This window comes from Agelaius phoeniceus, chromosome 1 (assembly GCF_051311805.1).
Source record: "Agelaius phoeniceus isolate bAgePho1 chromosome 1, bAgePho1.hap1, whole genome shotgun sequence".
NCBI classification, from domain to species: Eukaryota; Metazoa; Chordata; class Aves; order Passeriformes; family Icteridae; genus Agelaius; species Agelaius phoeniceus.
In genome coordinates, this window is record NC_135265.1 from 64,328,594 (window position 1) to 64,347,105 (window position 18,512).

General features: G+C 41.0%; 1 long non-coding RNA gene across 1 annotated transcript in view; it reads right to left on the reverse strand.

The window, feature by feature from the left end:
* The window catches only part of LOC143695781 (uncharacterized), a 109,145-nt gene that overhangs the window by 60,290 nt on the left and 30,343 nt on the right, over nucleotides 1-18,512 (reverse strand). The window lies entirely within an intron of this gene.

The following is an 18,512-nucleotide window of genomic DNA, read 5'->3' on the forward strand; positions in this document are numbered from 1 at the left end:
TGAGAAATTTCTCTTGGCAAAACCAAGTTTAATTTTACTTTCAACTTCAAAAACAAAATCAAAGATGTACTAAAACCCAAGAAAATGAAGCATGCTTTATTATAAAATACTTTGAAATACAATGTTCTTACATCTTGCAAGCAATTTTTCTTCAATTATTTTTCAAAAAAAGTATTGTCAACCTGTGCTGGCAAAGTTGTTTGGGTTGTTTTTTTTTTTTGATACAGCAGGTCTTTCCAGGCAAGAAAGGTTACTTTGGGCAAGACTGGGTTGGACAAAACTGCATGTGTGCTGGCCAAACTCTGCCCCTGTAGGATCTAAAGGCACAGATATGAATGACCACAGGAAAAACAGTTAATGCAATTACCAGCAGACCCATTCCAGCAGCGAGCATGTTGATGCAGGAATTATCCAAATGACTGCCTGATGAAAGGATGCATTTGTTCAAAGCACATTTGCCTAGCTCACTAATCTCTGCAGATATCCTGTTGGGAAATCCTTTGAATCCAATACCTGATAAATGAATTTGGCTAGTGAATAAACATCCCACAAGCCTATTACTGAAATATTATGCACCTGTTACAAGAATGTTCCCATACATTAATTTCCACGCAGTACCATCATTCTTTAAAAATGCTTTTTGATGGAGTGTGAAAAGCTGTTGCTGAAACTGATGTTACCTTGAGCTCAGAGTTACAGCCTCATGCTTGGATGCATCTCAAGAAAAGCCTGCCTGCCATGGGTGGGGCTCTCTGCATGTCCCTCTTCCCAGGGCAGCAAAGTCTGCTGGAGACAACAACCCTGCCCCAAACCAGGACAGACAGACCTGCAAATTCAGTGACCCACACCCAAGGTCTGTGTCAATTTAGTTTATCTTATGTGTGTTAGTCAGGCAAAGGGAAATGCTGCAAGGTTATGGAGCAGGGCTGTTTGCTTGGTGGTGGAGGGTCATTACAGGTGCTATTTAGGATTTTCTCCTGCTTGTGAAGCATTCTGTAATCTTTATTGTGGAAAATGGTAAGCAACATGAATGCTTTTCAGTGAATAAATACCCACCTTGCTGACAAGGACTTCAGCAAAGAGGCATCAGATTATTGGCAATGAATTTTATGACTTTGACTTTAACAACTGTGCTTCATGGCTGCTTTGATCAGACAATTGATATTCTGGAGAGGTTGCCTCCACGTGGAGAGAAGCTTAAGCAAAGGACTCTGCACAGGACTGGTGAAGGAGAAAGAGTGAAAATTCCCTGAGCATGCCAGAGGGGAAGGCTCACAAAGACACACCATGTCGGACACTGGAGGGTAAGTGCTGGACAGACTTTCCAGATCACTGTTCTATTAAATGGGTTCACTGGCAGAGATGTTTCTATGCCATGGTGAATAACATTCGTTATAAAGGTCACCTCTACATTTGTAACAATGAACATCAGTTTTTCAAGGCACATACTAAAAGTCAGTTGTTTAATCAAGGAAGAACACTAATTCCAGTACCCCTGTCCACTGAAAAACTGAAAGCCAGATTTTGCATTTCAAGCCACATAGGGGTCAACTACATGCAGAGAAATCATTTGCTGTCTAGCAGCTGAATGCAATAAAACTGCAAACTTTTCACAGATAATTTGCAAAAGAAAGAGAAGCTAAATTAATTGAATAAATTATTTCCTATGAATCATTCACTCTGCTCTAATTAACAGGAGCTTGTGTACTCAGCTCCTTCTGCAGTATCTCCATGGCTGCCCCTAACGGTCAGAGTCCCTGAGAAATCCTTAATTTTACTTTCAAATGTGTTTTCATTAAGTTATAGTTGGAAACAACAACAAAAAAGATACTCTGAGGAAGAAAGGGGGAGAAATCATCAAGGGGACTTAGTTAGCGGTTGAACTTCAATTAGGGATGGCATCCCAGTTCTTCACAGAAATATTTGGGTGCTTATCTGGACTGCTCACACCACCTGGATGAAGGGCTTCCTAAAAGCTCCCCCTATCCAGATGCCACACTTCCCCTAATTAATCCTCCTTTGGACCCAAAACCTCACAGTTAGCCTGCACACTGGTGTCTCCCAGGATTGCTGCAAATATTATTAGCCTGTGCATTAGAACAGTTGCCAGGAAATGAGACGGGCAGGCACAGATTAGCTGGCACTGGAGGGATGGGGAAATGAGGGAACATTAGTTCCCTCATGGGTACCAGTGGATGAGTGCCTGCTGCTGCAGCACGTAACACACTCATTGCAATGCAGCACCTTCCCTGTCCCCTCTTCCAGCAGTGAGGTGAGAGAAGCCTCTGAAGCCATCATTGTAAAGGTTTTAGCTGCAGGGGGTTTTGTTTGCTGTATTTTGGGGTTTTTTCACTTTGTTTTTTGTTTTTTTTTTTGTTTTAGTTTTGGGTTGGTTTTTTTTAATGGTTGAATTCAATATGGAAATGGCTGACATTGTCAATATGTTTGCTTTACTGTAAGATAAAGTGTCTGCTTCACTGTAATCCTCTGGAGTGGTGGACTCCAGAGGGTGGCAGTGGAGAAGTGGACAACCCAGTTCCTTTACTGGAAATGACACTCTCCCCTGCCAGCCAAATCCCTGTACCATCCAGAGGATTTTTGTCAGTGAATAAACAGAGAAGGGAGAAGAAGAGGGAAGCAATGACTGGCCAAACCCAACCATCCTCAGTTAGGAAAAAGAAGCAACATCAAAGTACTAAGCCAAGATCTTTCAAAAATTTCAAAGAACACTTTGGTCTGAGCTCAGATTAGTAAACATTTGGGAATTTTCAGGGTTTTGTGCACTCTCCATCTTTACCACATACTTCAAAATTTCTCTCTTGACCTATTAATGACTTCTACTGCACTCAGTGCCCCAGGGCCCTGACCTACATTAGAGCCCCAGTGCACTGGGCACATGGCAGCAGAGACTGCCCTGAAGAGCCCACACTGTAATTAGGCAGGGAAGGTGGAAGAAGGAAGGTGGAAAAGGGAATAGCAGTGCCAGGAGAGCCTGGAATCACAGCAAGGTGGCAGGATACTTGCAGGAACCTGAGTTTTTTGTTGTTTTTCAGCATGCCAGAGTTTCTACTCTGTCTATTGGTAGAAAGTCTGAGAGAAAATTTTAAGGGAAAAAAAGCTCACACAGAAAGATCATTTCCTCTTATAAAAGGACCCTGGGAACAAGACAAATGTTACAGTAAGTGAAGAGAAATAAAATTAAACCAAAATTATTTTCTCCTGAAAAATTAAAAGGATTATGTTTCTGGAAAAAGCCCCCTTTCCCTTTACACAGTAGTCAAACAGAGGTTAAATTAATATTAAAGTATCCATGTAATAGGATGTGTAGAATCCAGTTACAAATACAGAATTTATAAAACTATCTTCTGAAAAGAGACAAAATTATTCAGAACCACTCTCCCAGAGAGTATAAATACATAATTATGTCTAATCTTGGCAAGCTGTTGAAGGAGTATATTGGTAACAGAACAATTATAAATAGACCAGTTTGTTTCCTTGCTTCCTCTGGTATTGTTCTGTTTACTATGGAGACTTCTCATGCCTATATAGGCACAAGAGAAGAATGTTTTGCATTCTGTATGTATGGGCTGTATGTTTTGCAGCAAATACATAAACATACAGGTAAAGCAGGTGTAAGTTTGATCACTGACTCTCTTATGGCTGTACTTTGTATTATTCTTGTCTCATTCTGAATTGTGAACCCTCTGTGCTCAGTGCTACACAAACACACAGGGTAACCTGCTTCTTTGTTTACCTTAAGGTTTGGTGGTTTGATTTGTTTTGGTTTTTTAACCATAAAAGGCATATAGTGACTCATCATGGAACCCAGAATTTGCCCTTTTCAAGGAGATTTAAAAGATTGATATGTGTATGCAGACACATTTCCAAAACTGACGAAAAATTTAGAGACACTCAAGAAAGCTTGGACCTACTGCCCCAATGGTGGCTTTATAGCATGGGCTGTCTGAGCTCTTTGCTTTGTAAATAACATTTAATCCATATACTTGCTTTTGCTTAGATATCTTCCTATGTTCCCAGGTCTCTGCTTTCCTCCAGGCTGGTTGGTGCTGATATTGACATTCCTGATATCTTGAGAAAAACACCATAACAGATACTATTCTACTTGATTCAAGAGATGTAGAAGAGTCATGCCCTGAATCTGTCAGGGTGCATTTTTTTACATTAATATTTTCCCTTGAAAACTGAAGTAGAAGCTGCAAAGACTGAAATCTAGGTGTATGCAGGAATGCCTTGACTCTCATTACAAATAACACTTAGAGGGTTGTTACTCAGGATGGAGAACCGCTCAAGAGGGAGGGAGGAGGATCTGAGTTTCTGAAGTGCCAGGCTTTAGTGCTCCTTTATTATTGTAAAGGATACTGCTGCACTCCAAGGATCCCTTCAAGATGCACAAAGGTGCATTGAAGGTTGGGCAGAAGCCTGATTTAAGACACTTTTCAGATAACAAAACAGATAATCAGCTAAAGCTTCCCAAGACAAAGGTTTAAAACTCCCACTTTTTATTCTTTCTTAATGGCTTTCTGTTTCTTGTTGTAGTAAGTACTGTCCTGTTCTATTTATTACCCATAAGCTCTTTATCTGGGCTCAAAAGCTAAAATTGTTCTATGGGGAACTATTTTTCTTCTCTTTACAACTGTTCTTTTTTTTTTCTCGATCATGCAATTAAATGCAAGAATCATGGAAATATTTCTATTTCATATTTGGTTTTGAGAACTCAAGCTGTGTGTATATGAAAGTAGCTTTTCATACAATTTACTGAGAAATACTGAATTCAATTCAGTAAATCCTCTAGGGACCAGAGATGTTTTTAATACCTATATAAAGTTACATCATATGCATAAGTGCTTTCTCTATTGCAAGTGACCTAAACTTATCTAAGTACTTTCTCCAGTACTAATCACAAAGCCCAACACAAAAACAACAGCATCCATTATTTTAATGTTCTTCCTAACATAATAAAAAAGTTTTTGTGTATGGTTCTTCTCACCTATGAAACAACCTCTTTCAACTGAAGTGCTGTTTATTACTTTCTTTCTAGAGCTAAACCATTTTTCTGGGCTTCATAATTAAACCTGTGTTAAAAGGCTTTTGTGGTTCTCCACAAAATAGAATGTTTAGTCTTCACGGGAAGAGTTATGAAACTCAGACTTGCTATGTGCAGATGATTGAGGGGATATCCAAGTCAAAACTCCTGTGGCTGTATTAACAAGCTCCTCCTTGGACTGTTTTATCTCATTTGCTTGGTGAGAGGGTGGCTTTCATTATCCTGCCTTTGATTTGTGTGATTTTGTGCTCAGACATATTTCCAATGCTGGCCACATTAAAAAAAAGGAGGGGAACAAAAAACCTTCAGCAAGCAAAAACCTCATTACTAAGAAAGTCTGAAAAATATTTTTCAGATTTATATAATAAAATGTTTCACTTAGACTTCACAGACTCAGGCCAGGACCAAACCTGGCCCTCCCTTTGGAAATGATGCAGAAGAGCAACCAGGATTAGGACTGTTCAGTATTTCCTTGCCTTTGTAGTATATGGTAGAGAAAATTCATGCTATTTATGTATAAAATATTGTAAAATCCAAGCTATGTCTTTGACCACCCTGGCTGGGAGCAATCTTATTTTTATTCAATTAGCTCCTGGACAACATTAAGATAATATCAAGTCTGTTAACGTATGAATGGAACCTTCCCAGGCCATGATCACTGACTTCCCTGGAATGTCCGGGCCACTCAAGAGCGAGCTTCACCTGGGAGATTGCACCACACTCAAGCACCAGCGCCACCCTGCTATGTGTGAATGCAGACTCTTCCGAAGTGCTCAGACAACCATCTAGACACCTGGACTCACTTTTTTCTATCCCTGCACATGTATGGCCCCAGTTCTACATGTGAAGGGACACAAAGGAACATTCGGTCATTTCTGCCTCAGGCAGAATAAACTGTATATAAACTTGCTGCATGAAGCAGTTGGTGTGAACCACTGGGCAGACGCTGACACTTTGTCAGTCGGATCTCGGTTCACCCAGCACTGACACCCGGGGTTGACGCTGCCATGGCTGTGGTGGTTTTTTTTTTCTCAAAATTCTATTTTGTTAACAATCTAAATAAATCATTGCTAAATTTTCTTATAAATTTGGTTTCCAATTTGATAATTTATAACACCTTCTTTATCATCCTGATTCATAACATACATAAAGGTGTATTCATCCTGTGATATCTTTAGCATCAAGAGCCAGGTCACACAACACCCAAAAAATACTTGCCTAGTTAAGGAAAACATCTTTCCTGGGCAGAAAAATCTACCCACACAACAAAAATTAATGCCAATCTGTGCAATATTTGAATTCTGGCAGCTGTGTCAGTGTTTCCATGTTGGGTGGCTACCAGCTCCAGGCTGCATGGGATGCACACCATAGTGTGTCTGGGTCCTTGCTGGTCTCAGAGCAACACCAGCTTTGCAACTTGCACTGCAGTCATTTGGCAGAACTGCAGCCCTTCCCCTCTTTTTCAGCATCAATTTCCTTTAGTATTTTATATTTTTCCTGTCTTTTCAGGTGTTTCTCTCTGCCTTCCTGTTTCTGGTGCTCCAGGGCACAAAGTTCAGCTTCTACCAGGCCTCTGCTAACAGCACTCTCCCCATCTTTCTTGTGCCTGTCCGTCTCAAACTCACCCCCCAATATTCCCACCTACCCCCTTCTCTTCCCAAATCAGAAAATACTGTAAATAGGGAAAAAAGATGGCAGAAGAGCAGTTTGGAAGTCACCTTAAGATGACATCATTAGGTACAACCCACGAGCAGTGGAATGTCAGGGGTATATGAAGTGCTGCTTCAAACCTCATGGAAATGGAAAAGGACTGGCATTCAGAGCCACTGTGGGGCAGAGTCAGGCCAAAAGTCAAAGCCCTTTACATCCCCAGGTAGGCAGACTCGTCAGAGTACAAGAGCTATCTAATTTCCTGCACCACTGAAGACACCTGGACAAAATATGCTGCAAGTAAATTCTCCAGTTGGATGTTTATGCAAGAGTTGGTGGCGCAGAAAAGTTGCCAAAAAGATCTCAGACAATACTTAGGAGTTGTATCAAGTGTCCCATGGAAATTACAGACACCCGCCACATGTTAATATTTAGCAAAGAATTCAACAAATTTTGTACCATCAGCAACTTCCAGCAACACAAATTGCACAGCACAAGCAAAAAAAAATATTAAATCATCCACTTTCTTTTATTTCTTTTATAAGAAATAAAATCATCCACTTTCTTTTATTTCTTTTATTTCTTTTATAAGAGGTGTCTTTTATTCACCTCTCCTCAACTAAGCAAGTAGAACAGCCAGCAGTGTTGAATATACTAGGATTCATCTACCTGGACAAAGTATTTGGAATAAAGCATCAAAGTGTAGAACTGCCTCTTAAAGCATCAAGAGACAACAGCAAGATCCTGCAAAGCTAATTCTTAGCATAAGGAATATAAGTAGGTAGGTAGCTGGAGAACCAGTGGTTCCAGATGCAAGTCTTATTTCATGAGAAAAAAAGATCTGAAATCTTACCAAAAATAGAAGGCATTTGTAAGTGTCAAAAACCAGAGCTGCCCTTAATATGTTGTGAATTCCAGTTCATAACAAAAACAAGCATATATTCAGATACATTCTATGATATGAAATCAGGGTGTACTGCTGTTTATTTAAAATCCAAAGTTTACATATAAGCTAATGAGTTGTGGACAGATTGATTCAAGAGGAATCAAGAACTGACATTCCTCACCTTGAATAAAACTGATCCCTTCAGGCACAAAAAAACCAAACAAAAGAGTCTTTTAGCTGAACCTTGCAACCAGCCCCATGGGCTTCTGTCACTGACAGCCTCAGGAGCACCTTGCATTCTGCAGGGCCATGTTGTGCAAAGCCAGATGTGGAAAGAACCCTCACTTAGGGACCACAGTAGTCCAGAAAGCCCTAACAAAGGTCTGCCCTACAAAAATGAAGGTCATTCTTTCTTAATGAGTAAAGCCTTTTGTACTGACAAGGTTTATTCTTCCTGGCTGCTCTGCATTCTTGTAGCATAACCCTGAGGGCTTTTTCCCCCCATTTACCTGCAAAATAAAATTTCTGGGTCATTTCTGCAGAATATTTGCATCCTAGCTTTAACAGGGCTAAAGTCACTCATCCTCACCTTGGTTTATTTATTTCTTACCTTAGTGTGGAAAGAAATCCAGCAATCATCTTCCGCCCAAGTCGCCTTTTCCTTGCAATGAAAGAACCAAACCATTTCCTAGAACTACTCACTCTTCCCCCACTCCCTGTGAGCACCTTTTCCCCACTTCTATTTAATGTCTGCCCTGTTAATGTGATTATGGGAAACCCTGAAAGATAATCTTTATAGAAACATTTGACAAATGGCCAAAAAATACCACTGATACCCAGACGTGGAGAGGAAGAAACCGCATCAATGTGCTTGCTAGGCTGCACAGAAAGCATCTCTGTGATGGGTACACATGACATGCTAAGGAGATTAAAACAAAAGATGAAAATAAATGATTGGGAGCAGAGAAAAAGTAGATAGGGCCTGGCTGTCTCAGGGGGTGTATAATGGGATAGAGAGATTTTCACCTTAGGGTCAGCTGCCTGAATCAGATGCAGGCTTGCAGGAGCAGAGCTCTCACAGCCCCTCAGATGCCAGATTGGCACTAACTGATATGAAATAAGTTGTTAGCCAGGGTTTGTCCCTGAAGGAATAATGGTCAGACCTCTTCATCAAGAAACCTGGCCTGCCTGCTGCGTTTCCTTCCTTACTTCCAGTCAAGCCTGGCTGTGCCAGCTACCCAGAGGAGTCCTGCCCACATCCCTGTCACTTTATTTGGTGGGTGTCATTGCAAAGGGCAAGTGCCAGCCAGGCCGTTTCTGAGGGATGAATCCAGTGCCAGTAACTATGTAGAATAGGGAGGACATCCTTCCCATGCCAAAGCAAGGATGAAGCTTTCAAACACCACATAGAGCCACACACTGCCAGAGCTGTCTGAAAAAGAGAAGTTATGTTTTCTTGGGAGTAGAAAGTGAAAAAAGGATGATTGGGAACTTTGTCACCTCCAAATTAGGAGCACAGAACTGATGGTAATTTCTTGTGGTGCAGAAAGTCTGAATTATTTCACTTTGGATACTCAACTGAAGTTGAGTATTACATGTTGAAAAGACGAGGTAACACATATTTGTTCTGACTTTTCAACTCAATTGTCCTTACATTCACTCAGGAAAGCAAGAGTGAGTTCAGGTGTTTCTTGCAACAGTGTGTCATAGATTTCAGAAAAACATATTCAAACAAAAAATAACAATCTCATAGCAAAATATAACAAAACAACCACTTTATTATTAGTTGTTCTTGAAGAAATATGTTGACAAATCACCACCTAAATTAAGATAAGACCAAACAGTTTTTTATTTCTGCATAGTGAATATGTTTTTTTAAAAGAGGAGTGTTTTAAACAGGTTATTTTCCCCAAACCAGTCTTTAATCCCATAATTTGCCACGGCCTTTCTGCATGATGCATAACACAAGTCATTTTAGGTGAAATCCCAGCCCTGCCAAGGTCAGGCCTGGGAATTCATCTGTGGATTTCATCATGGCCTGGATTCCTCTCTAAATCCGTGCATTGTAAACCCCTGGCTGTGAAGAAAGGATAATGGTATCTTCTGTAATGGACAGGGAGCTGCTACACAGTAATTAAGAAAAACAAACAGATGAACACTAAACTATGCTTTTAGAGTATATTGCTTGTATGGGCTGGCATTACCCATAATGTTATAGGGAAAAAAAGGCACATCCTTGCCAGCATAGCTCTTTCCAGGCTAGGTTCATTTCAGTGGCAGAATAATATCTATCTCCATACTGGTGAAGTGCCCCCACCTACTGCCAAGCGGGACAGAGAAGGCATTTATTTCACTACAAATTTAGGGGATGGACATGCAGGAGGAGCAGTCCCACCAGTGAACCAGCACCAGGCAGGCAGGAGATGTTGCCAGATTTTGGCCTAGAGGCAGCTGGGTGTGGCTGAATGTTGCCTGGCATCCCGGGTGGTTGTAACAACGTGAAGCTTTAAAGTACTGAGACAATGATTAAATCAGCCAGACAGGAAAGACAAATAATAAAGCAGGAGCCTAGCAGGATTACAGAATGAGCATGTCCTTCTGGAGACCTCAGCTGGGGCTGCTTGCTGAGATGGTGGGTATTGAAGCTGAAGTAACCAGGGTATCCCTGGAGTGCTTGTCAGTGCCCCACTAAGCCAATGCAGGAGCAAACCACCTTTTCGCCTGGAAACCTTCCAAAGTGGAGTATTAGTTATTGTGGCAAAGGCTAAAGCAGGTGGCTCGAATCCCCTGTGAGTTTCACTCATGTAGAGTTGTGGGGGCTGACTCAGACCAGTGTTTTAACAACCACCACTGTAAGTTATAGGGTGGCCAGCTTTGTAAGTGTTTGGGTCTTGCTTTATTGGGACAAATAAGAACCCAAGAGGGAAAGAAAAGAAGATATGGGTGGGGGGGGATGTCATTTGCAAGTTCTGTTATCCTACAATTATTTTAGAAATGATCCATGTATATGTGACACAAACCAGAGAAAAAGTTGTGCTGATGTTAAGGAACTGTAGTGGGGTGTGCTCACACATGTATATGCAGATGTGTGTACATGTACTCAACTCTATGTGTTTGTATGTGCACACAACACTGAGCTGTCTTCTCTCTCCAACTCAGAGGACCATTTAGGTCCTCTTTAGGAGGAAAAAACCTTTAGGTCCTCATTTAGGTGGAAAAAACCTTTCAGATTGTTGACTCCATCTGTTAATCCAGTACTACTATGTCCCTAAATGCCACATCCACATGTCTCTTAAATACCTCCAGGGATGCTGACTCAACCACTTCCCTGGGCAGCCTGTTCCAGTGCTTGACCACCCTTTTTCTGAAGAAATTTTTCATGATATCCAATCTCAACCTCCCCTGGTGCAACTTGAGGCTCTTTTCTCATCCTGTCTCCTGATGCTTGGGAGGAGAGACGAACTCTTACCTCACTACAGCCTCCTTTCAGGTTGTTGTAGAGAGGGATAAAGTCCCCCCTAAGCCTCCTTTTCTCCAGGCTAAACATCCCCAGCTTCCTCAGCTGCTCCTCATCAGACTTGTGTTCCAGACCCTTGCCCAGCTCCGTTGCCCTTCTCTGGACACGCTCCGGCCCCTCAATGACTTTGTTGCAGTGAGGAGCCCAGAACTGGACATGGCACTTTAGGTGTGGCCTCACCAAGTACAGGGGGACAATCATTGTCCTGGTCCTGCTGGCCACACTATTGCTGATAGAGGCCAGGATGCCACTGGCTTTCTTGGCCACCTGGACACACGCTGGCTCATGTTAAGCCACTGTGACCAACACTCCACCGGGTCCTTTTCCACTGGGCAGCTTTCCAGCACCTCTTCTCCAATCCTGTAGTGTTACATGGTGTTGTGATGTTAGGGCAGGACCTGGCATTGAGTCTTGTTGAGCCTCATACAAGTGGCCTCTGCCCACTGATCCACTCTTAATTCGAATTTGTTCAGGTATTGTAAATCAGTCCAACATAAACTAAGTTTTCCCATATTTTCGGAAGTAAGAGTACTGACTTCATAATGCCTGAGCCACCAGAAGCTGCACATGGGACCTGGCCTCCCTGTTGCCATGTAGAGGCAACTGCTACTTCTTGGACAGACAGTGGGATACCTGTGACAGAAAGCTCTCATTAAACACTAGGATGTGCAAATCTTACCTAAACCAGGTGATCTAGCAGATGTAGTCAATTCCCACTGTTGTTATGTCACTGGTGTTACCCATCATGGAAAATTATGCAAAACAGGGCTCCCTAAGGCTTTCACTGGGTTTTGAAAAAGCTGTTTTATATGTCACAGCTGGGATATTTGTAAAATGATGTGGGATTTCCATGGAAAATTCCTTTGCCCTTTTTAGTTCTTTATTCAAAGACACACTAAAAAGGACTCAAGTCATTTGTATAAAATAAATCAAATTTTCAACAGGTAACATAATTTGATCATACAATGAAAAATTAAGCTGAAACCGGGCTGTTTGTATCCATGTAGGCCTCCATGTGTCAAGCACAATTTTAGCAAGATGGTTAAAGCAACTACTTGTTTTACTTATGGATTTTTGAGAATCTTGCTGTAAGAGATTTTAATCAAAATTCAATGTTTCTGAGTAGAGCCTAACCCTATATTAGCAAGGACAAAGATGGGATCAGTAGCTCTCTGCCTCCATCTAAGTTCACAGATCATAATCTAAAGCTGGCTGGAGATTGAGAACTCTCTTTCCCCTTAGCTTTCAAGGCCTTAAAGTTGGTTTTCCCCCTTCCTGAGAACAAGAGTTAAATGGCTAATTTTTTTTTAATGGAAACATAGCAGCATCAGAACAGCTATTTGAGAGTAAAAATTTTCTTCTTCTCTTTCAGGAAAGGAGAAGGTCAGGACAAAGAGAAAAGGTTATGAGAAACTGGGTTCTTGTGCCCCTATGTCCAGAGCAACACATTCCCCCTATGATGCAGTGGGGGAACCTGGTGTTCCACAGCCATTACTCAAAGCTCCAGATTAGCAAGAAAGTTGCTCACTGTCTTTGGTCTGTTTCTTTTCCTCCAGCCATTAAATGAGAAATTTAATCAAATCCAATTAATTGCAGGAATATTTCACTCAGCTGCGTGTGTTTGGAGCTGCTTTGCTGTCAGCCCGCCCGGGATGATGAGATTATCCATGCTTATTAATATGATTCCATTTAACTCTGCCGCTGCTTGATATTCTGAGGCACAAAAAATTGTGCGGCAAAGGCTGTCTCTGGATGAAAAAGGGCCTCTCTTCCATAATGTTGTTTGCATACTCCAAGCTGTATTACTTTTTCTATGTGCATCTTAAGTACAGGCCTAAACCCTTGCAGGAGTAGAGCCAAAACGCACTGAATTCCTGTGCCATCCATTGGTGTTGCTGACACACAACATGTGCCAGGCTCATGTGAGCCCATGCAGTCTCAGATGCTGTTCTCCACATCCCCACTTGCCCCCTTGTTAAGATCCTGTAGACACAGAATCTCAATTCCTCTTGACCTTTTTGCCAGTTAGAAATTGAATCTCCAGGTCATCACAACGTGGGTAATTTTTTTCCCCTTATTTGAATGGTAACTTCAATCTGGTTGATTTCTGTTCACTGCTCAGAAATAGATAAAAAAGGAAATAATGTTTGCCTAGGAAATGAAATACTAGGAAATGAAGTACTCTTGAAAACATAATCACATGGATTAGGAAAAAAGGACAAGCTTCAAAACAGTAAGTCTGGGGGCCAAATTTTCCAATGTCGAGATCACTTAGTGCTCCACTCCCATGTCATCGTCACACGCGTCGTCACAAGACGCCGCATTTGCTGTGTGCCTCTAGCCTGTGTGGTGGTGCAAATGCTGGCTTTTCCTTCAGAGACATCCATCCTCAAATGGCACTAGTGCATCTCAGCTCCTGTTTGAGATGTGGTAGGAAAAGATGGCATCTGGCACAGGATTATTCTGTACTATTTACATGCCAACAAGAGACGCTCAAGCCATTTCCTGAGGATCTGGGACCAGCTGATGTCTCTTGCAGACTCCTAATTCCCCAGGGAAGAATTGTGCAAGTGCTTTTTCCCTTCTTTTTCTTGCATATGCTGCTCTTTACTGAGCTGGGAACAGGGTGTGGTTTGGCTGCCTCTAGCCCCCCAGAATTAATGCCCATTAATGCCAGTAACTGCATTTCTACAAACTCAATTTCATGTCTAATTTTAATAGAATCTTCTTCAGATACAGTAAAACCTTCAATTAGCCCAGTTACTTTTGGGAAGGCAGTGGACAGTAAGGATGCTTGTAAAAGCTGAAGAACAGCCCTAGTGGGAATAGAAGTAGTAGGATTCTAGATTTAATAAAGGATTGCCAGGATCACTTCTAGTCTATAGCTAAAAAAAGGAAGTACGGAAACATATCAACGCAACGGAAAGGACAGAGGAATTAAGGAGCCTGAGAGTTGAAAAATTCCCATGGCCCCAGCTTTCTGACCAGGAGAAAGTCGCCTTTAATATCTCAGTCTTCCTATCTATGTAACAGAGGACGTAACACAGGCTCATGTTTGCTAAACCCTGAGATTAGAAAGGAGTGGTAGTAAATACGTGCAATCTACGTTGACTTAAATTGAGCTTTAAAAAATGCCTTTTAAGTAACAATCTAATGCAGATTATATGTCTCTCTCTATATATATTTCATAATAGCTTTTAGAAATACATGTCATGGCCTTTATTTATGATTTAATTGTGCTGGTGTCACCATGACGTGATTTCATTTGAATTATGGCTCCAGTGGGAAATCAGTATGTCACCTCAAAGTCAGGGGAAGTCTTCAGGGGACAGTATAAGAGAGAGGCAATCTGGGAAGGAGATTTCAGAGCTGTGGTAAAATTAATGTGATTTGATATAGTGAATGGAGCTAAGTGACACATTTTACTACCTGCACTGGTCGATAATGATCTGTAGGAGCCCAATTTTGAAACTTTCTTGTTTTTTCTTGTCTTCTCATATGATGTGGCCTGACCTCCAGCTGTCTCATCCTTTATCCATGGGAATCTCTTACTAGTTTTCAGTCCCAGTACTTCTATTTTACAATTCACTAACCTCTTAGCTGATAAACTAAGGTTGCACAAAGTTAAATAAGCACTTTTGTGCATCTATGATAAAGAGTAAAAAACAGGCAGAAGGAGGCAGAGTTGTCTGTTGTTACTCAGTCAGCTAACAGCCAGTCAGAGATAGACAAGGAAAATAAAATTTTTTATACTCCATCAAGATATCCAGTAAATGCAGAAATTTGTCTTCTTTCCGTACATTGACAGGCACCCAAGAAAGACTTAAGAAATAAATAAATTAGAGAGACCTAAAGACATTAAATGGGGAAAAATTTGGTAACACTTCATTGTCAGAAGTAGCTACTGTTATTCTCCTGTTTACTGCTATTCCTTGCCTATAAATTCTGTAAGAATCAAAACTTTCAGAAAGAGGGTTGGTTTAATATGTAGTCAAAATGCCAAATGGCTGGAAGGGAGCCCATGAAAAGGAATCTTTTCTTCATTTCTCCTAGAATTTCTTCTCAAGACAAAGGTTAGCAAAGTATGTAGCTCTGACACACAAATATTTTTTTGTTGTTCACAATTCCATTATTTGTTCTAGCATTTGTAAAATGTATTCTTTACAACATCTCTGGGGACATACAAAAAATGTAAATCGACAAGTATTATAAATCTCATTAGACTACTTCCTTGGAAGAAAACTCTTTATATTCCTCACAATAACTGTTTTGTAGGGCAGAAATGGAGGAAGTAGAAAGGCTCTGTATCCTGGGCTTTGCTTTTTTCAGACCAATGGAAAAAGGAAATTCCAGCAATTGGGTCCACCACATCACAGTAATGCCTGTTTTACAAACCCAGATTTTAAGTCTAAGCTGTAATGCATTTGATAATAATGATTTGGTCTAAACACTTCCAGCTCTTGCCATCACACACTGCCAAAGCAACATGGGTCACAGAGACATCACCCACAGCCTGGACTGCTCCACAGAAATAAGGAGCCCACTGCAGACACTGATGCATTCATTTTACAGACTTTAATTAACAGCACAAAGTAAACACAAGAATGTGCTTCAAGGCTTGTGCTACCCAGAGTGAGCTGTAGACATCACAAATCATTACTTACAAAAGAAGGATGAAGCAGGAGAAAACAACTCTCAGACTGGACCTTAATTCTACCTAGGGCATCAGAGGCAGGTATAGAACTGCTAAAAGCACTCTCCCCAGAGCTGTAGTGCTTGAATACCATGGCCAGGGACTATCCTTGCACAAACCCTGGGTGATTCCTCTGGCTTAGCAGCACTCTTGAGAAAAACTAGACATAGCCAAACAAAGTCGTTGCTATCATCTTTCTGGATATACATCTGTTAGCAGAGATAATTGTTCCAATTATCATTGCTTCTAACAACTTGATAAATCATTGCAAATAAATTTCATATGTACATACATATTTAGCATTAGCTTTATATTTGCAAATGTCTTAGGAGGATGTTGTAATGAAAGATATCAACTGCTATAAAATGATACAGTATCTCAAAACTTGACAGAAGACTATGTTGACATCTTTGAATGACAATGTGTCTTAATAATATATAGCATGCTGCTAATGTCCTGACATCTGTTAGTCATCTATTAAACATTTTATACATCACCACCCCTGTTCAAAAATCTGAGCTACATAAGACCATGGGAATGATAAGGAATAGAGAAAAAGGGATGAGGAAATTCACTGATTTAATTAAGATGTATTCTTAAGGTCTCCAGCAATTTCTCACAGTACTAAAGACATTAAAAGAAATGCCAAGACTTGGAATTTGCTGGCTGTGCCGTACATCACAAACAGAAAAGCTGGGGAAAATAAGTCTTGATTTAATGTTTTTGTTGCAAAAAACCCCAATAACCCAGTGGCATAATACAGGAAAGTTTGAAGAAAATAGCACTGTTTATTCAGTCAGACAAGGTGCTGGTATATGAAGCACAATGTGCTCTTCCTGCAGAAAACAGAAGACAAGTTTCCACATCCAACTCAATTCTCTCCCACTGTAGCATGAGAACATGATTAATAGTTTGGGTCAAAATATTTACATTTAGAAATATTAATTTGCTCCTTCCCAAGAGGTTCTCTAAGCCTTAATGCACTGCTATTTTTATTTCTTTGATTCATATCCTGGTAACTCTAAACAAATAGGCACTTGCAGATTTACAGCCAGTCTAAACATCCATTAAAATCACGTATTGTGAAAGCCTGTTTCCTTTTCCTATCCACCTTATCATTTGGATCCAAGACCTGGGAACACCTCTGACCCACTTGATGGTGAAGCATCTATTTCCAAATCTGGAGCATTCAAGCACGAAGAATAACCCAGTACTTCTCTTCTATAGTATTTGTGCGAACGACTCCTCCCTGAGAAGGATGGCACGTGGTTACACTTGGAGACACACACCACTGTTTTCAAGGAGCTAAGGGAGAGAGAAGCAGTATGGAGAAAGGCAGGAAACATGTTCCCTTGGTGTGATTATCCTCCAGCCATGCTGGGTTTCTGGTGATCCCAAAATAAGATATCTGAGCTTGTTTCCCCATGAAGAGACTACTGAGTTTGTAGACTTCTCAAGCAAGATGTCTGGATAAAGCTGCAAGCAAACTCCTGAGGGTGCCTGCTACAGAGAGATGCAGCTGCAGATTGAGCTGGGGTGATTTCAATGCATTCATTCATTCTCCATCAGTGTCTGCCCTCTGTTCAGTCCCTTAAAACCTGGCACCTCTTTGTGTCAACTCAGTGTCATCCAATGGACAAGAGCTGTCCTACCAGTGACCTATTTAGCTTCTGATAATGCTCTAAATTATGTCCTTGGGAAAGGGACCAAACCCAGAGGGCAGTAGTGTAAAATTTACTTAGAGATTTTTAATCCTCTCATTCAAATTAAAAGTGGATTAAGTACTATCCTGGGCAGTTACTAATCTGATGGATATTAATTCTAAGAGTGTTCATAGAATAATATAAAAGATAGCAGTTCCAAATCAAGTGGCATGTTATATATCAAATCACATCAAAACTGAGCTCTAAACATTTCTACAGCAGAGAATCCTGCCAGAGGCAACCACCAGCTCACCTTTGTATCAGTTTCTGAGCTCTTTAGTGAGACTCTTCACTGAAAATTGCAACCAAGAGGCCCCTGAAAACCAGGTGTCTAAGCCCATGTCTGTGCGATCAAACCCATCCCACCAATGCTGGAATGACAGAGATGCACAACAAGCTCAAGAACACAACAAAATTATTTCCATGTCAGGTTTGAAAGCTGGTTTCTATTTACTGCACACTTAAGCCTTGCACAGGGTGATTTTATTTTTTAATTCAAACCATAATCTAGCTGTTACTAATGGAAAAAAATTACTTTAATGCATCAGGTCAGCTCTTTTGTTATATCCCCAAATAGTCATCTGAAATTTACATGAACCTTATCACATGCTAATTTTATCTTCCATTTTTGGTAATTGCTCCTAATAGGGTCACTTTGGAAAACAGCAGCCTCTTCCCATGGGCTCCATTTTGCAGGACAGTGAAAGAAACAGTCTCTGCAGTTTCCAGGTTTTCCATGACAGTGGTGTGGCCAGGCAGGCTGACAGGGTTTGGGAGCAGCTGTGTGTTCCACACCTTGACAAAAGATGCACAACCAGGCCTCCTCCTGACTCAAGGCTTGCAGACACTTTTTTCCTCCCTCCTCAAGCAGAGTGGCAGAATGATGGAAAGGTGTGACAGCCCTTCTCTGCATCACGTCACTCACTGAGCTGGGGGACAGCACACAGTGAAATCTCTAAAAAATGCCTTTCTCCTCCAATGGCTTCCTTCCCTCCCAC